The following is a 14317-nucleotide window of genomic DNA, read 5'->3' as shown; positions in this document are numbered from 1 at the left end:
ACTTCCCAGAGACTCATACTCCAACCAAGGACTATTCAGGGAGATAACCTAGAACCCTGACAATGCAGCCACTTCTGATGAGAACTGATAGACTAAGATCAGAAAGAAGGAGAGGAGGACCTCCCCTATCAGTGGACTTGGGGAGGGGCATGCATGCAGAAAGAGGGGGGAAGGGTGGGACCGGGAGAGGAGGAGGGAGGGGCTTATGGGGGATACAAAATGAATAAAGTGTAATTAATAAAAGTTAAATTAAAAATTTTTTTTTAAAAATGTGGGCTGTGGTATGGGACATGGTGACACACACCCTCAATTCCAGCACTCAGGAGACAGAGGCAGGCAGACATCTGTGAGTTAACTAACTGGGGAGTAAAGACTATTTCTCCTATTCTCTGCATACCTTGGTTGTCTGTACCATGTGTCCAGTGCTGATACCTCATGATCTTCCCATTTCATATTAACATGTCTATTGGTGTCGTTGTTGTTCAGGTCTTGTTTTGGAATCTTTGTGATTGAGATGGCATGGATGTAGCTTCTCTGACATTTGCAAACTGTCTCACAGAAAACTTTCTCTGGCTCTCACAATCCCCACCCCATGATGCCTTGAGCTTTAGGTACAAGAGGTATGTCACATGGAACAAGGCATCATATGATCTCTTGTTCTCTGCATTTAATTGCTAGTGGTTTTCTGTAATGGTTCCCATCTGTTGCGAAGAGAAGAGTCTTCGATGAGGGGTAAGGACTATCTCATCTGTGGGTATAAAGATGAATATTTAGAATGTAATCAGGGGTTATTCCGGCTTTTTAAAGTGGCAGGTGTAGGTTCCCTTCCAAGATTCATGACTTCACTGACCCTAGGTATTTGGTGAGGTTTCCATTAGCAGGCAAGGTTTCCCTCTTGTTGAGCTTACCTGATTTCTAACTACAGAGCTGTTGGTTACCATCAAGTCATATGTGCTGCAACTACGCCCTTCCAGTTACTAAGTTATGCTGGTCATTGCAGTTCACAGACATCATAGCTATTTGGACTAATTGTTGCGTACTTCCCTTGAAAACTTGCCTGGAGCCTTCTGGTACCCTGAGAATTAGCTCTCAGGGAGAAGGATTTCAGGTCAGATCTAGATCAGGTCCTCTGTGTCCTGTGGCCAAAGTGCATGATATCTTCTTCAATAGGAACTTATTTTCCACCTTTGAGAGCTGAGATGGAGAAGCAAGGGCAACAGCAATAGCCTATAACATTGGGGGAAGTCTTTTAGACAACCCTAGCATACAATGTGAAAGAGGGCTTTGCATGCCTAATGTTGGTTTTTGTTGTTGTTGTTAAACAGTCAATGGCACTAAATTGGCCTGTACAGATCAAGTCTTTGCACAGCTGTTAAACAGGTTATGCCTACAGATCCAGGGAGAGCTGGGAACATATCTCTGCATTTTTTTTTTTTTTTACAATGGCTGCATTTAAGATTCAAGAAGAATTGGATTACTTGGTTTGTTGTTTTTTCAGCTTTAGTTCTTTATATATACTGGATATTAGCCCTCTGTCAGATAAAGGGTTGGTGAAGATTCGTTCCCAATCTGTAGGCAGTCACTTTGTTTTGATGACAGTGTCCTTTGCTTTAAAGAAGCTTTTCAGTTTCATGAGGCCTCATTTATTGAGTCCAAGGCCAGTCTGGTCTATTGAGCCAATTCCAGGACAGCTCAAAGCTATATAGAGAAATCCTGTCTCAAATAAACAAACAAACAACAACAACAAACCAAAAACCATAAACCGCCTCATTTTAGGAAGCTCTCTCATATCTAGTTATTTACTAAACAAAGAACTTTGCAAACACTTTATAACTCTCCTTTGGCAATCTTAAGTGGTAAATTGAATGTCAAATGTTCCTCATAGAAAGGTGTTTTGGGAACACTTGATTCCCAGTTGTGCTACTTTGGGAGTTTGGGAACCGGAAGGAAATAGAGACTTTAGGCTCAGCAGGAAGATAGGCTGGCCCCACTGCCTATCTTCTCTCTGATTCCTGTGCTTCTGGGATATCAGGTTCTGCTGCAATGACTTTTGTTTTGTATCTATTATTCATTATTGTATAATATTAACCTTTTCCTATGTACTACTTATTTGTAGCACTAATATGAAAGTTGTAATCATTTAAGGGCGTATTTTATATTTTACCTTTCTATTTACTCATTCATGATTCTTTCATTAAAATAAATCTCAAGGGAAAGAAATTTTAAGGATTAGCAATCATAAAAATTCACAGTGAAGTAAAAATTATTGCATGGCTACTTACATTCATTTTGTCATTAAACATATACTGTGGGTAATGGGGGTTTCAATAAAATGTTTTATATGTCAGCAATAATTTCCCCTAGGAATAGTGCTACAAAAGTAATGTAGGAAAATAAAAACTTCAGGTACGAAAGCTATTGAAATTTTATAATATTGATGTAAGAACATTTTTGTAAATTAAAATGCCAATGGCAATGTTAATTATAATTATTTAATGGTTAACAATAATTGTTTTAGCCCTTCATCTAATTCACCTCTTGTTGGGTTCAGGTTGGAAGCCAAGAAAACTCACTTCACATACAGAAACTTAAAATGAAAGCTTTATTTTCTGAGCTCAGGGAGGGGGTCAGTTTGGGAACTGTGTTGCTGAGGTGAAGATGTATTGCATATTTAAAGGGTGAAAACAACAATTAGCTCACATGGGGGTGGGGGGATTGAGGGCACAGTGAAACAGGGTACTCATCTCTTACTGAAGTTATCTTTACTGTCTAGACAAGCAGTTGTAGCTGACCTTTAATTTGATTAGTTCCAAGTAAAGTTTATGTTAGGGATAGCTGTGCTTATGCTTGGGGAATACCTGGGAACAACAAAGCTATAGAGTATGCTGAATATAAACGTAGTTTTTGGTCAACCTGACTTTGTGCAAAGATTCTTTTTTCTATATCAACAACAAGCTGAGATGGTGTGGCTGTTAGGCCTAAAACAGAAATGGCTATAGTTCTGCTATCCAGACGGAGCAGGCTCATCACTCTCTTTCCTCAACTTACATTCTTGTCAGGTGTTTTCTCTTAGTTGAATGTCACTAATCTTGCCTCCATTTTAACCCATGACATTTGGAATGCTTTATTGTTGTTGCTGGCTATAGTTGTGATAATTCTGAGACTTGATCTCACTATCTATCCCTGCTTGTCCTGAAACTTCTTAAGCATTCTTCTGCCTTCTGCCTTTTTAATTCTAGAATTACTGTAGATGTGCATTAACTATGCCTGGTTAATATTTGAAATATCATGAATATAGTACGTTCATTTCTCTTTGGAAGCTTCCAGTTTTGTGTTATGGCAAATGTATTCTGTTTTACACTTTTCTCACTGGATTATTATATCTATTAACGAGGATTACTATACTTTCAGATCCATGTTTGTCAGATATCTGCAATACTGCTTACTACACAATCTAGGATACTTGTTGAATGGATGAATGAGCACAGGAAAGAGTTGGTGATGGCACTCATTGAGAGAGGGTTTATCTATAGTACATGGTTCTGAGCTCAATATCCAACACTTCGAAAATTAATTAACTAACTAATTAATTAATTAGTAGAGGGGTTGCCTACATCAGCGGTTCTCAACCTGTGGGTCACAACCCCTTTGAAGTAAGTGGACCTCATCTTGGCCATTGTCATTGTTCAGAACCAAGGCGGTATGTTGGGCTGAGTCTATCTGCCTATGCTTCTGGCTGCTGCAAACCACTGTGCTGACCACACTGGACAATGACCTGTTCCTCCATCACCCTCACCACTGTCTCACATGTGTCACGGCCATCACTCCAGTTCCACCTCTCTACACTGCACAAGCAGTGCTTGGCTCTTTCATCTTTCGAGACTCTCAATCACTCATTCATCTTAAAGTGCACCCTCTGACCCTGAGAACCCTGCCCCACTATTGGAGGTGGGGGAATCCTTCAGACAGTCTAGTGTCCACAGAAGCCAGTGCATAAGGATTATCTTCTAGCCAACACATTGTATAGTGCTCCCTATTTGGAGCTTTAGGTAATGAATCATTCTGTGTATAGTATTTCTACGACCTGCTGCATTTTTACACAGGCACTTATGAAATTCAACTAAGAGAATGTGTAGCTACCATTATTTGTTTTCCTACCAAAAGTTATTGCCCTAATGTTTTTTAAAAATGCATTCTTGACTGGTGTAAATGTTTTTATTTTTGTCATTATAGTTAAAACTACTAAAATGATATAAAATCTGAAATTGCTTTTTGCATATTGAACAATGTCACTAAAACCTCTAATAGTAAGTGCAAAATATTTTACTAGTAGGTCTATTCAAATCATAGACAAATATTTTCTTTTCCTGTGCTACTGAATCAAGCCTCAGAGGAAGAATTGTTGGGAGCTCCCCCTCCCCGAAAAAAATTCTCTGCTCTCAGAGATAAACGAAAAATTTCTTTAATCAGATTATAGTTTTAGCTTCTAGGTATTGCTTACAGAGAAACAGCCATGATCAGTAATAGCTCATGGTTTATATAAGGTTTGGCATCGTCATAACCATTTTTCCCAGCATTAAGTGTGTGTTACAGAAGTTGAAAATTTCAGGTTTCTAGTTAAGACAGTTTTATCTTTAGTAAACAAAACTTGCTGTCTAAACTGATATTGGAGATGGTCACTTCTCAGGGGGGAAAAACAGATGTGACACATTTCAGAAAATAGGACTGGCAAGCAGATTTACAGAAGCAGAAGTCAGCAGTTTGCTTTTTTGTTTGTTTATCACTTACACTTCTGTATACTTTCTTGAAGTAAAGCTAGTTTTCTAGAGGTAGTTTGTTCTATTTTGTTTTTGTTTTGAGACAAAGTTTCACTGTGTAGCCAGGGATGTTCCTAGAAGTAATTGAGATCCCTCTGCCTCTGCCTTGCAAGTTCTGGGATTAAAGGCATACACCAGTACATTCAATTGTCTAGTTTTCTAAGCTGTTGTTTTGTTTTACAACAAGAGCTCATTATATAGCCTCGCCTTTCCTTGAATTCATGATTCTACATGGTCTACATAGATTAAGAAAATGTAGACAGGAAAAAAAAAGTGTATTCATTACATGCTAAAATCCTATCATAGTGAAACTTTTTTTTTCTTAGGGAAAAAAAATTCATGCAGACACACTTTACATGAGTAAGTTACACACAGGCATTTTGTCTTCTTCCGTTGTTGATTTTAGCTTTGTTTAATTTTGGTTTAGTTTCTTTAAGACTACCTTGCCAGAATAGCCTTGGACTCATGAATCTTTCCTCTACCTTCCCAGTGCTGGAATTACAGGCTTGTACCACCATATCTACTTTACACATCAGATTTTGAACTCAAAATGCCTACACAAAGTTCATCATGTTTCCTAAAATCACAAAATAATATTCTGTCTTTCCTCAAAGATTATGTTTATTGTTTTGTAGCCTATTTTGGATTTGAGTTTCTAAACCGCAAAGTAAGAAACCTATAGTTCTTTTCTGAAAAGACTTTTTTATGCTAAGCAGAATTGAGATTATTCAGTTATACAATGCTAATTGGAAGGATGTTTACTTATTTTTAGAACAATGGAAGGTATTTATAAAATTTCATTTCTAATTTACTGTGCTTACTCTACATGTGACTATTCATTGCTTATTTGCTTTTCTACTTAATTAAATATTTGCTGAATGAAATGAGGATTGTGAATCCTATTTATGGAGTAACTGAAGTTATAAGTTATGGGTTATAAAGTTAGAAAAGGAGCATGATTTCTAAATTAAATATTGTCATTAATAATCTTAACATTTGAATAAATTATATTTTCTTGAAAGAAACAAAATATGTCAGTTTTGAGAAAAAAGCAGTTCTCTTTTGTATCCATGATGTCCAAAATTAACTAACATATGGTCAAATCTAAATATTTATAAAACTTAGTAATAATTTAGAGTTATCAAATGAATTTTCTCAGTTATCTCAGGAGAATGCTTTAGAGTTCAATATATTTGTGTTTATATTTCAGCAACATCCCTCCTTCTGTAAGTGACAAATGACCATTAATTTCCTAATCTGAAAGGTAGAATGGTACAATTTTCCCTCTGTGTTTATTAGTTCTAAGGCCATGAACATCAAAATCTGAGGATGTTCAGACTCTTGTATATGACAGTATGCCATTCCCAATTTTAGGAAATTCTTCAGATGGAGGTATATTACTGAATTATTTAAGGAATCACAAGAAAAACAGAGTCTATACAAATATACCCAGTTCCTTGATTTCTTACAATACGTTTTCAGTACTGTAATAGTTTGAATAATTGTTCCCTAGAGTTTCTGGCATTTGAATGCCTGGTTCCCTTTTGGTCCTTGTTGGAAGAAGGGCATCACTTTCTCTGTTTCCTCCTGGGGTCTGAGGTGTGAGCTCTCAACTGTTCCTGCCCCCATGGCCTGGTGCTTGATATAATGCTTCTCCCTGTGGTGGAGATGGTCTCTTATCCCTCTGGAACTGTAAACCCAAAACAAACTCTTCTTCATGTAAGTTGCCTTGGTCATTATGTTCTGCTACAGCATTAGAAAACGAACTAAGTACAGGCATATTTTCACTCCTTATTTTGGGCCTTTTGTATGTGAATATTTGTGAATTTTCATTTTGATGGTTTTTTTCCCTTAAATTGTGTTTTCAGTTATTATTATTATTATTATTATTATTATTATTATTAATCATAAGAAGTCTCTTATGGAAGACACCAAAGGCCTTCCTGCTGTCACACTCTGCAGTGGGGGCTGGAGTTAAATACCCAGAAGCCTGCCACCCATGTGTCCCTCCCTCAGCAGAGGCCACTATAATATGCAAGTATGTGAAGGAGAGATGAGAGAGAAAGAGAAGTGGAACACTTTGAGCATTATGGAAAGAGGCAGAGCTTGAGACGGGAGGGTGGAAAGGCATAGCCTAATGTGAGTAGCCTGTCCTGCCTTGGTGAAGTCCCGGCTGTACTGCTCCTAAGGACTTAAGGACTGTGTCTGGGTCTGTGGCCATGCAACAGCATGGGTCTGTGTTGATGTCGGATGTCCCGCACTCATGTTACCACCAAAGGCCATGTGTCTCTGGCTGGCTCCACTTCCACTGGCTGCGGCACTTGGGAGAGTAACCCCTGCACCTCGCCTGGGCAGCACAGTAAAGCTGGTTTTGGTGTCATGGTGCAGTAGAGCTGGTTTTGGTAGCATGGGGGCAGATGAGGACATGATAGGAGAGCTCGCCTTGCTCCTTGCCTGCTGCGCCACTGGGTGAGCCTGGACAGTGCTGGAGAGCCTGATCTCCAGCTTGAGCTTGAGCTGGAGTGCATGATCTCCATGAGACAGGGCTACATACAACAGGATATCTGAGAAAAAGCCCTCTGAGGATTCAATATTGATAAGTGTAACAGAAGCCAGAACCAATGACTCATTACAATGAACATTTGCAAGTAAAGATGTGTGGACAAAAGGGTATACTGCGAGACACACTATAACTTCCATGAAGAGATTTGTTTTGTTTTGTTCATATGTTTATTTATTTATTATTTTTGTTTTTATTTTCTTTTGGGGGAGTTTGCAAGAGGGGAGGTCAGATATGAAGGTTTGGGGAGTGTGATTGGAGTGCATGATGTAAAACTCACAAAGAATAAATTAAAAATTTTTTAAAAATCTCTTAGATTTGGCCATTTAATTTCAATTTTTTTATCAATTGTGAAATGTCTTGTAATTTTATGGTAAACAATAGAAAATGTTCTCATCAAAATGAAAAAATCATAAATATCCATATACAAAAGGCTCAAAATAATGAGTGAAAAAGTTCATTCCAAGTGCGATGGTATTCCCCAATGTGAAAAATTCTGAAGAGAAAGTAATTTTCAAGTTTGAAATATGAATGCAAACTACCAATTAACTGTAAGAGTAGAAAAAGAACATTTTGATATAATTACATGCTCCAAATGTTTGCTTTTTTAAAAGCGATGGAAGGTAAGCTTTGCAAAATGAGTTAGTCAATCAGAAGGTGAAAAGAAAATTGAAATCCAGAAAATAAAAACTTGTTCATATGATACAATGGGATGCATTATACATACATTGCAAAAAAATTCAACTAAGCCAGTTAACGTCCATCACCTAATGGTTTTCTCTTTCTTCTTATGATTTACACATGTGAATTTTTTGTATTTATCTATTTTAGTGTTGATACCATTGCAGACAGTATTTTGAGCCTTTTGTATATGGATATTTATGATTTTTTTTATTTTGATGAGAATATTTTCTATTTTTTACCATAAATTACAAGCCTCATTATTTAAAATGTTGTTTTTCTAAAAATATTTTTTTTCTAATAATATTTAAAGTGTTGTTTCCAAGCAGATTGGTACATACCTGTAATCCCAGAACCTAGGAAACAGAGGCAGGAAGATCAAGGGTTCAAGGCCAGTCTCAACAACACAGCAAGCTCAAGGCCAGCCTGGGCTGTGAGACACCCTGCCTAGAGGGAGGAGCCGTGTTCCTGGGTCTCACCATTTTCACTTTCAGATGAATCTGTATTTGTTAGGGCACAGACTTCCCAAGGAAAGTCCAGTATGCAAAATTTTCAAACTGACTTTCTGACAGTGTGCTACTTTTATCGTATTCCAAACACAGACTAGGAACGATAAATCCTGCACGTGGATAATGTTCTCCTTGTAGATACCTGATGTCCTGTGATTTTTCAGCTTCATCACATCATCAGAGGTCACTTGCAAGATGTAGCTTCTACTGGAAGTCTTTTAGACTTAACTATTGTATATTCTGTCAGGGTAAACTTTGCCTACATTTGCCAAATTGCTTCTTTCTAAAGCTTTATTGTGATATGATAGGCATAAAACTGCATGCATTTAATGGACATATCTTGGTGAGGATGGGTACACATAGTATCATGGGAACGATTCTATCATGGGAATTGTCCCCATGATTCTCTCATACCAAGTGATTATCAACTTACCTTTTAAAATAGTAATGTGGTATGCCTCAGTGCCTGACTACTGAAGAAGGCACTGGCCTTTGGAAGTTATATTTCTCTCTATTAACTAATTAAGTAACTTCAACAATGTAATTTTGAAAAGCATACAGAAAATCAGCCTGTACACAGAAAAGGAAAACACATACTTGCAAGGGAGTATGCACACAGACAGGAACTAGAAAATTCCCTGTCTTTTCAGTTTTTGAGACTGGGCTTTGTACCTTGACCTGCCTTCTCTGAGATTCTCCTGTACCCTGAAGCTATGTCCTATTTTTTCCTTGATCTATTTTTAGTGAAATTCTAGTTTTTCAACAGTGGTAATTTTGACGAAAGTACTGAAAATTTTAAGCGACTGAAACCTATCAGATACTACAGTGGCAAACTGCTGTGAAGTCCCCAGCGTACTGCTTATTCCCTGAGTTTGTTAGCACAGTGACCAGCCAGTTTTAGTTAACTTCCTTGACTGAATGTGGATGGCTTTGTTCCTTCATCAGGGTTTCTACTGCTGTGCTGGAACGCCATGACCACTCTTATAAAGAAAAATTGGGGCTGGTTGACACTTTCAGAGGTTTAGCTCATTGCCATTATGGCAGGAAGCGTGGCGGCATGCAGACAGACATGGTGCTGGAGAAGGGGCTGAGAGATCTACATCTTGATCTGCAGGCAGCAGAAGGAGATTATAAGCCACACTGGGCTTAGTTTGAGCGTAGGAGGCCAAAGGCTGCCCTCACAACAACACACTTTCCCCAACAAGACCACACTACTCCAATGAGGCCACACCTACTTCAAAACCACACCTCCTAATAATGCCACTCCCTAAGGGCCAAGCATTCACACAGGACTCTGTGGGGACTATTGATATTCAAACCACTACACTTTGCATATTCAAATAAATTTCTTTTGTAAAAGCTTCAGAATCTAGTAAAACCTAAAGTCTTATACATGCTAGACAAATACTCTGTCACTAACCTATATACCCAGCCCTCTTTTTTTTTATTTTTGGTTTTAAAATTATTTTTTAATTAAATTTTTATTTTTATATTAATTATAATTTATTCACTTTGTATCCTAGCTGTAGCCCTCTACCTATTTCCCTCCTAACCCACCCACCCTCCCTCTTCTACTCCCATGCCCCTTCCAAGTCCACTGATAGGGGAGGTCCTCCTCCCCTTCCATCTGACCCTTGCTTATCAGGTCTCATCAGGACTGGCTGCATTATCCTCTTGGCCTGGCAAAGCTGTGTCACCATGGGAGTGAGGGGTGAGAGTGGTCAAAGAGCTAGCCACTGAGTTCATGTCAAAGACACTCCCTGTTCCCATTACTAGGAAACCCTCTTGGATACTGAGCCCATGGACTACATAAAATCTGTACACATAATGAAGCTAAGCAAGAAGGAGGACTCTGGGTAAGATGATCAATCCTTACTCAGAAAGACAAATGGGATGAACATTGGAAGAAGGAGGAAACAGGAAACAGAACAGGAGCCTACCACAGAGGGCCTCTGACAGACTCTACCCAGCATTGTATCAAATCAGATACTGAGACTCATAGCCAAACTTTGGGCAGAGTGCAGGGAATATTAGGAAAGAAGGGGGAGTTAGTAAGACCTGGAGGGAACAGGAGCTCCACAAGGAGACCAACAGAACCAAAATATCTGGGCACAGGTGTCTTTTCTGTGACTGATACTCCAACCAAGGACCACACATGGAGATAACCCAGCGCTCTTTTTACTTTTTATTTTTCAGATAGTTTCACTAAATGGTACAGACTAGCCTTGAACTTACAACTTTCCTTAACCTTTTAAGTAGCTGGAATTACAGGCCCCATGGCATCTGGGACAGCCTATTTTTTACCTAAATTAAGAAAACTACACAGAGCCTTCTGAAGATGTTAAGAGTAACTGTGAGATCGCACTGCCTTTTGCTTTGCTAATTGAATTTCCTTTAATAATGCCTGTGGAAGCAGGAGTAAAGAAGTCCAAAAAGCAGTAATGGAAAAGGCATGGGAGGAGGGCAGATAATGATGTTAAAACTTGCACCATTAGGAGGGTTGCCAAGATGGCTCAGTGGGGAAAGGTGCTTTCTGCCAAGGTTGACAACCTGAATTTGATCCTTAGGAACCACATGGTTGATGAAGAGAATCAACTTCTGCCAATTGTCCTGTGATCTACCTGTTATGTCAGGGTTTACACACACACACACACACACACACACACATACACACACACACACACACACACACACACACTAAATCAACAAAATAATGTAAGATTTTTTTTTTTTTCCTAAAAGCTGATGGTCAGATGGGCTTGGTGGCACACACACCTTCAATTCCAGCCCTTGGAAGGCAGGTAGAACTCAGTGAGTTCAAGGCCTATTTGGTCTACATAGCGAGTTTCAGGCCAACCAAAGATGTAATGAGACCCTGTTTCAGAAAACAAAGCAAAACAACAACAAAAAAACCTAGCATCTTTATATTTTACATAGTTAGTGGTAACATATCATCTGTTTAATATATGTTAGGTGTGTTACTGACTTCTTGTGGAGTTCTGGTTGATTTGTATATCAATTCATATACGTCAATGATGTTCACTGACTACTACAACTTTGCTTGCAATAGAAATAAGGGGAAATGCTATTGCAAATGTTTCACTAAAGGAGATGTACACACACACACACACACACACACACACACACATAAAAGAAAAACACATTAAAAAAGCACAGCTGATAAATACAGAAAAGACACAAAAATGTTATTATGTACTTACTAACTTAGGAATCATAGTATCTAGAAAATCCACTTAAGAAAGTAGTTAATGAGGGAGGGACTTATGGGGGGATGCAGAATGAATAAAGTGTAATTGATGAAAAATTTTAAAAAAAAAGGGAAAAAAATAATTTAAGAATCTTAAATGACTTTCAAAAGTGGAGGAAAACATGGAGTTAGTCAATTTACATGGAGCACGTCTCACCCCTGGGGGCAATGGTCTCCTGAACCTACTCAGACCTCGAACACCACCACTGCTAGTTCTAGAACTGATGCAGGATGTTCCAACGAGGGGGTTAAGGCTTCTCATAATATTTCCTATAAGCCCACACCTGTTTGTTTATATCCCCCATTTTTATTTATTATTAGCCAGATAGAGCCAAGTAATTGTGGTAATGATACTTGCTTTTTTGCCCAACGCTGGAATGCTAGTAAATTTACTAGCTGGTTACTCCTATGCCTCGCTGGGTGCCTGTGCCCGTTGATGCCCTCACACTATGACTCTCTTCAGACAGAAAAGGGATCTTGGAATTACAGCTGCCATTGTTACTGCCATCTCATTGGCGGCTGTTGGAGCTACCACCGGGCATTAGCCATGAGTCATACTGTGCAGACTGCTCAGACCCTGAATAACCTTTTAGCCAATGTAGCTCATGCCTTAGATGTACAAAAAGAAATTAATGCTCAACTAAAAAGAGGCTTGATGGTGTTCAATCAGAGGATTGACCTCGTGCAGGAGCAAATTGATACCCTATGGCAAATCGCTCAACTTGGCTGTCAATGAAAGTATGCTGGACTTTGAGTCACTAGCATACAACATGAGAATTTTCCCCGTGCTGCAAATCTGTCTAAACAATTGTCTAGCTATATTTTAGGTAATTGGACTGGAGAATTTGATACTACGATGGAGCAGCTGAGGGTGGCCATTGTCATGGTAAATTCTACCAGAGTGGACGCAGGACTAGCCACAGGATTATCATCATGGATTGCTGCAGCCATGAATCATCTGAAGGAATGGGCGGGCATGGGAGCGTTAGCAGGCCTTCTGGTGTTGGTCACCTTGGTTTGCCTGTGGTATATATGCAAGATTAGAGTCTCACACCATTCAGGCCTTTACAGCCATTGAAGCAGGACAGTCTCCCCAAGCATGGTTGGCTACCATAAAAAGCCAAAATGTTACGCTCAGGATGCGACGCTAAGCACTGCACTCAGGGTCAGCCGCTTTCGACCCAGAGAAGAGCATGTCTGATTGCATGCGGGTTGATGCCCCAGGTCCCGCCTCTGAGAAAAAGGTATTGGACGGGTCTGATGCTCTTTGGGTGGATGACACCTAAATGAACATCAGTACAAAGTCCCAATTTATTTCTAATATCAGAGATCAGACCTCTACTCTTGCCTGATGTGTCCAAAGCAAAAAGGGGGAACTGTAGAGAGCTGCGTAATGCCGCGCCTGAAAGATGGAGCTGGTTTCCGCCTTCCACCTTCCCGATGGTGAGTGCTCTCTGTCACAAACAACTCCACATTTGGCTAAGGCTGAGGATCTGGCTTGCTTCCATGTATGTGGACCTATCTGCATTGCCCACGTGGCATGCTGAGGTTGGCTACCCAGAGGCTATTTAAAGTGGGCTGGCTTTACCCAGGGTCAGATGATTGTTCAAGGTTCCTGAATAAATTGCATTGAAAAAATAAATAAATAACTGAATAAAATATTTTTTATGCATTAAAAAAAAAAAAAACATAACTCCTAAAAAAAAAAAAAGTTGATTTGGGAACTCTTGGAGGTTAGGGAGCAAGAACAATACCCCAATTAACACTGGCTGACCTGACTCTCTTGCTGAGGCTGGGATGGTGACAGCTAATTTCTTGTACCCATTTTGCCTTCAGCTTCTGATATGATTTAATAAAAATTGCTAATGAGTAGATGTGCACCTTGAGCATTTAAAGTAGAAATGGCAGATTGTTTTTAATATAAAAGTTTAGATTTGTGATTCTTTTAAGATTTTTATAAAATTACTTTTTAATATAATTTATTCTTTCTCTATTACCACAATTTGCAGCCTGCCAGTAAAGAGAAACTGTCTGAAAAAAATTACCTTGTTTGATTATGCTTTGTTAATCTGTAACAAGTTGCTTAGTTACAAATGCATGTGGGTTCTTGGGAATAATTTGTTTTCCACGTTTGCTTTTCACCCATGATATGTAAAACATTTGATCATGTGAGGGTACTGAGGAACATTTTTTCTCATGTATACTCATTATAATCTTTCACTTAAAACTAGAATGTAACCACATTGTGATTTTTGTTCTGCTTGAAAGATTTTGCTAGGATATATAATATAAGCTGTGGGAGAAAAAAAATAAAGTTGTTGGAACCTGTGGAGTTTGCTCCATTCAAAAAAAAAAAAAAAAGAAAGTAGTTAATGACTATAGCAACATCTATGATTCACATATACATCAAATAATCATATTATATACTCTGAATATGTTGATTTTCACTTATCAATTAAGTATTTTTAAATTAATAAAGTAT

The sequence above is a fragment of the Meriones unguiculatus genome, chromosome 20 (assembly GCF_030254825.1).
Source record: "Meriones unguiculatus strain TT.TT164.6M chromosome 20, Bangor_MerUng_6.1, whole genome shotgun sequence".
Lineage (NCBI taxonomy): Eukaryota > Metazoa > Chordata > Mammalia > Rodentia > Muridae > Meriones > Meriones unguiculatus.
Note: the sequence above shows the minus strand (reverse complement) of the source record.